The sequence below is a fragment of the Trachymyrmex cornetzi genome, unplaced genomic scaffold, assembly GCF_001594075.2.
Source record: "Trachymyrmex cornetzi isolate Tcor2-1 unplaced genomic scaffold, Tcor1.1 scaffold711, whole genome shotgun sequence".
Classification (NCBI taxonomy): domain Eukaryota; kingdom Metazoa; phylum Arthropoda; class Insecta; order Hymenoptera; family Formicidae; genus Trachymyrmex; species Trachymyrmex cornetzi.
The window spans coordinates 74,260-80,128 of record NW_017300039.1 but is presented as its reverse complement, the minus strand read 5'-3'; the positions used below and the strand labels follow the sequence as shown (position 1 = coordinate 80,128).

The 5,869-nt window shown below is 37.8% G+C and overlaps 2 protein-coding genes across 2 annotated transcripts in view; one reads left to right on the top strand and one right to left on the bottom strand.

Moving 5' to 3' along the window:
* LOC108767650 (GATA zinc finger domain-containing protein 10-like) overlaps positions 1 to 5,869 on the bottom strand; it is an 84,822-nt gene that overhangs the window by 14,074 nt on the left and 64,879 nt on the right. The gene's annotated exons all lie outside the window — the stretch shown is intronic.
* Positions 4,754 to 5,869, top strand: part of LOC108767651 (uncharacterized) — a 19,467-nt gene continuing 18,351 nt past the window's right edge. The window contains exon 1 of the mRNA XM_018517623.1: positions 4,754 to 4,789. The gene's annotated coding sequence lies outside the window, so the exon portion shown is untranslated. The remainder of the gene's footprint in view (positions 4,790 to 5,869) is intronic.

Below are 5,869 nucleotides of genomic sequence, written 5' to 3'. Positions count from 1 at the left end.
AAATAACGGTAAAATGATATTTTTACAATGAACATTCGCTATTTTTTATAATTTTAAAAAGTTACAATATTTATTTACATTAATCCATCTTCCTTGTCCATCTTCCTTGTCCATCTTTATTATGCTTGCAATGACTATGTATGCTTCTTTTAAAACACAATTTGAGTATTATTAACACAATCTCGAATAATTCACACACGGAGAGAGCACAAGATTGCAAGCATGTGCCTGCGTGGAAACTTCGTCCGCAGAAATATCCAGACTGAGCGTGATCCAGCGTGGAAAACAAATGAGCATCATCGAAAACAGCGCTGAGACGCGCGTGTTAGCAACGATCCCATTTGCAAATCAAGAATATATTCTTAATTTAAGAGGAAATATTCTTATATCTGTTAAGAGGAAATATTAAGTACATCTTTCAAGAATACAATTTTTTCGGTGCAAGAAAACCGTAGCTGAAACGCATCGCTTATCCGAAGTGTATGGTGATGAAACTCCATCAGAAAGAACATGTAGAGTTTGGTATGAACACTTCCGAAACGGTGATTTTAATGTGAGAGACAAAGAATGTCCAGGACAGCCGAAAAAATTTGAAGATGTCGAGCTGCAAGAATTGCTTGATGAGAATCCAGCTCAAACGCTTTTAGAGTTGTCGAAACAGTTAAATGTTACTCCAAAGGCCTATTGAGTGACGAATCGATGCAAAAAAGATCATCCGTAGCCAACAATCGACGCAAAGTCATTTTGTTGCATGATAACACTCGACCGCATGTCGCGAAAAGCGTGAAGCAGGCACTTCTAGAGCTTGAATGGGAAGTTCTCCCGCATCCAGCGTACTCTCCAGACTTGGCACCGTCGGATTACCATCTCTTCCGATCGATGCAACACGCACTTACGGACACACACTTCTCCAGTCACAACGAAGTTCAAAAATGGGTGAATGAATGGATCGCCTCGAAAGACACCGCGTTCTACCGTCGTGGAATTGCCCTGTTGCCATGGGAGAAATGGAGAAAAAGTAGTACAATGGAGGAAATTACTTTGAATAAGGTATTCATTCATTTTCCCTTCGAAACAAATCGATTTTCGGGACGAAAAAACGATAGGAATTAAGTTTAACACCTAATATGTTCCTGTACCGTATTCGTCGATGTAGAAGGCGACCCAGTGCTGGCCAGATCGATCGTGACCGTCTGTGTTAGCGACAATGGCAGTCGACCTCCTTCACACCCTCGGCAGTCGATCGACAGGATAGACCCCGGCATATCGGACACTGAGATGATGTAATGCGTTTAAAACTTCCAGTGAATTCATATCTCGGCGTAGGTAAACGTGAGAGAGGAAATGTTTGCGTAAATTCAAAATTTACCTCTTTCGTCGGTACGTGCGTTGTAGAGTTCTCAAAAATACTCGACGTTTGCGAAACGCTTGTGTTAGCTTTATCTCTATCAGTCGTCAAGTCGAATTTTGGAAGATTTTTTTTCTCTTCGGCTGTCGCTTGTTCGTCCTCGCTTTGGTTAGCCTTTTTTATTACGATATTTTTCCTCGACGCTTCGATGTTGCGAAATATATCGTGTTTCTGATTTTTAAATTGAATTGAAAATTGTCCGCTGTCTGTTTTTTCACTCTCGACGTCGCTGTCGCTCCAATTTTTTGACGCAAGGCTATCGTAGCTCGAATTGCTGCTATTTCGTATAGTTAGCCAAAGTTTTAATTTGTAAACGTTGCGTAAGGCGCAATCTGATTCAACGTTGGTTCGAAATCCGTGATGTGTGCAACGTTGTCCGCAACCTTCAAAATCTGGCAGATTTTTGAAAGCCGGAGAAATTTCTTCCAGATTATATACGTTTCTGGAGAGTAGATTACTCAGATAACATGTCTTCTCTTGTCCTCTGCTATAGATGTAGTGTACGTGTCATGTAATGGGTCGTAGATGTATAGTAAAGTATGTAGGATTAACGTCTCCGTCGAAACATTCGATTCCGTGATAATTTCATGTAAGCCAGTTGTTTTCTCGTCTTACTCTCTCCGGTAAATCGCCAAATGGATAAGGCGGCCTCATAATCTAGTGTCCGGTGATCGTTGTATTAATCGCAAGAACCGCGATTTCTTTCGGAATAAAGTTGTTTTCGACATCGTGAAAACCTTATATGTCGATGACTATATCCATTACAATATTCGAATTTTCGCTACTCTTTTTACGTCACGAAACGTCAGCGTCGGTGTCATGAACAAGACTGGAGCTGTTTTCGTCATTTTGCGTACAAGTAGATGAGAAAAAATGTATAGTGGGGGAAAATAATTTTCTCGAGGAAGTCATAGGGCTAACCGGAAAAGTCGACAATGACTTGACGCGAGGAGTCGATTTCTAAAACGTTATCGAACTCGGCACAGACGATACAATTAATAGTCACGGAAAGAGCTTTTTCAAATCTCACTTCTAATCATAAGTTTCCATGTTTCACGAAATTCCAATGTCCCGCGCGCAATTAGCGGATAGATCCGAAGTAAGATCGAAAGCGAAAAGAGTGTGGTCGTTGGCGTAATTGTCTCTACTTATAGAATTATCCTCGTTCAGAAAGTGAAAGTTGGTTCCCGAGAATAATGTGTGATAAGCTTTAACGTAGAACGACTCGACTTTCGAAAAATTTGGCTGTAACGGCCTACTGGGAATTTGCAGGCCATCGACGTACAGCAAAAAGAAATTTATTCTGTAATTTTTGAAATTAAACGGGTTTAATTTCCTTCACCGTTAAATGCCTTGTTACCGACAAAGCCAACTATTATTCGTTTCGACAGTTGTCCGAGTATTGCATTATCGATTCCCCCACGACGCCGGCGTGTATCGTAAATGTTTAAACTTCGACTCTCGTAAGGGGACACTTGGCGGCAGTGATGCACATTAGGCTCCCCGGCAACACGGAAACCAGCCCCACCACTTGTACCCAAACCTAGCAGACACCTACCGGCATGGCATCGAGTCGGCCGTCTTCGCCGCTGCGCGAGAGCGAGCGAGACAGCGAGAGACAGCGCGCGTCCTTCTCGCTGCGAGTATTAGAGTGAAAGGACGGCCGCTCTCTCTCGCTGTCTCGCTTCCTCTAGTATCGTAGTCGCTCGTTATAAGAGCGACCGAAAACCGAAAATGTATTTTCTCGGCCACTAGGCGTATTCCTGTACAGGGTATCCCGACCTTTTTTGCCAATCACTTTTGTGTTGATAGAACGGATTAAACAGAGTTCAAAAGTCCTCTACCATTTTGCAATTTTCGCAATAGTTAACAAGATATTAATTACGAAAAATTGCAAAATATTGGTTTTGAATAATTTTTTACTCAAATACTATCAACTTTATAGAAAAACTGCAAGAGACAAAAATTATTTATTTTCTTGTCATAAAGTTCTGAGAATTTTTTTCAAATTTTTTTTTTTTTTAGAATTTTTTAATACCGTATTTTATCATATTGGTAAAAATAAGAAAATGCAGGAAACCCACTCTTGGCCAGGAACGTAGACAGGAGTCAAGTGTTAGAACTATTTCACACATTTTCACTCATTTAAATATGTTACAAATCAAAATCGCTTAAGAAAACATAACTGCACATGCAACCTTAATAAATAACAGGTGTGTTACATTCTTTTATAAACATTCTTGAGTAATAAATCAATATTCATGTCCATATTACTGCTCGACGCAATCCGCGGATAGATGGTGGTTTCTTCCATCGGGAGGAAATATAAAAAATTGTCTAATAAGTCACGTATGAATCATAACTATTTGATAATTTTTTACATTTCCAAAGGAATGAAGGAAAGGAAAAAAATAAAGTATGTGTTTAAGTAGAGCAACTTAGAAGCTTTAAAGCGTTAAACAAAACTTGCACAATTAATTAAAATGTTACGCACAACAAATTCAAAGTAATATTGATCACGAACAAGCGAACGAAATGTTAGTATGGCATATTATACATTTTTAATTCAAAACGCTAATTAATAAAATTTATATGGAATAGGAACTACAGTATTTAACTACTGAATTTACAGTTACAAAAACGTATGCATTTTGCAAAGTCTTTATAAAAAGATTTTTCACACAAAGGAAAGCAAGATAATACGCGTAGGTCTTTCTTTCTCTACTCAAAATCATTACTCGTACGTACAGAATGTTTGAACAAGAAAACCATAAACTATGTATATAGAATCTCAGAACGTGACATTCCTTTACAGACAAACTTCGGTAAATATGTATTAGGATATTTTAAATGATTAGTCTAGACGACGTTGTTTCGCGTCATTCACTCTCAGTTCAGTCGAATGCAACCTCATTAGTCTTGCCAGACCACTCGAGCGGATCGGACGCGTTCCCTCTCGTCTCGGGTGTTGCATCACCTCGACAATATTTTTGGAAAGCCTTGCCAGCTTTGACTGAGCCGTTATATCTCACTTTTACGGTCCCCTTATCCGTCTTGGCGCGCGGCCGTGAGGCGTGGAAACGTCGTAGCCGCAGGCGTGCCGCAGGCGTCCAGTGTTTGAGGGGGCATTTCACCATTTTTATTTCGATTACATCATTTTTCGTATTATTCGCCCGGTTCGAGGTGGCCGGTCTTTTTAAAAGAAAAACATACAGACGTGATCTGGCCGTATCGACCTCCTTTTATTATCTGGAGGCGGGAGCCATTAAGTAAAGAAGAAGAAGAATGCAACCTCACGCGATACAACATTCACGTTTCGACACAGAATGTGTTCAACCCGAAAATTTCTCCAATAAATATGTGGCTTCTCAGTAAAAATACGTAAGTTCTACAATTAATATTTTTCATTAATACAAATTACATTATCCTCTAACTTAATGCCACGTCTCATAATGTAGCAAAAATGTCACTACTTGTTTGATTGACATATTAGTCATATTTAGTTTAAATTGGAATAAAGGTTGATACGTCTTATACCGACATTGTAAGTAGCGAAGTATGCAAAAGGCAGGGGATTTGAATCTGTGTCTCTTGAGATGTTGGGATTCGTAATAGTGATCAGCAGCTCGAGGAAAGATGAAATAATGGAGATCACCGATGTGTAAAAGTCGGATTTGTCGACTTTTTAGTACTGCATTTTCTTATTTTTATCAACATGAGAAAATACGGTATTAAAAAATTCTATAAAAATTCTGAAAAAATTCTCAGAACTTTATGAGAAGAAAATAAGCGATTTTGATTTGTAACATATTTAAATGAGTGAAAATGTGTGAAATAGTTCTAACACTTGATTCCTGTCCACGTTTCTGGCCAAGAGTGGGTTCCTTATTTCCCAAACTTTCAATTTTACAGCTCTTTTTCGTTTATTTTTCTGCGTTAGTTCTTAAACTACAATTTGTATAAATTTTTAGAAAGGCTAGAATCAAGAAGAAGGGCATAAGTACCTATGGCAGAAGAAAATTTGAAACTTATTTAAAAAGCACAGTAAGAGACTCATTTTGTGTGCGTGGTCCGGGATTAATTTGTAATATATTATAAAAATATACGCGTTCTCGAATAATTGCCAAATAAAAATTGAAACATTATATCCCTGAACATATGTATCAAAAAATTGAAAAAATGTAATAAAGACATTACAGAAGAAAAAGAACAGTTCATAAAGTTTATTTTAAGACTAAAAAGAATTATAATGTTTTTCAAACGTGAAGTTACGAGTATACGCACAGAATTTGTTTGGTAGAACATTTGTATTTATATCTGTAATATATATTGTTTTAAAATTTAAAAAATTGGTAATTTGCAGTAAAAAGAAAATAGAATATCGCAATTAGTATTAAATAACACATTCTAAATGATATTCTTGGAGTATTGTTATAGACGGAATTTTTTTGGTAGAACTTA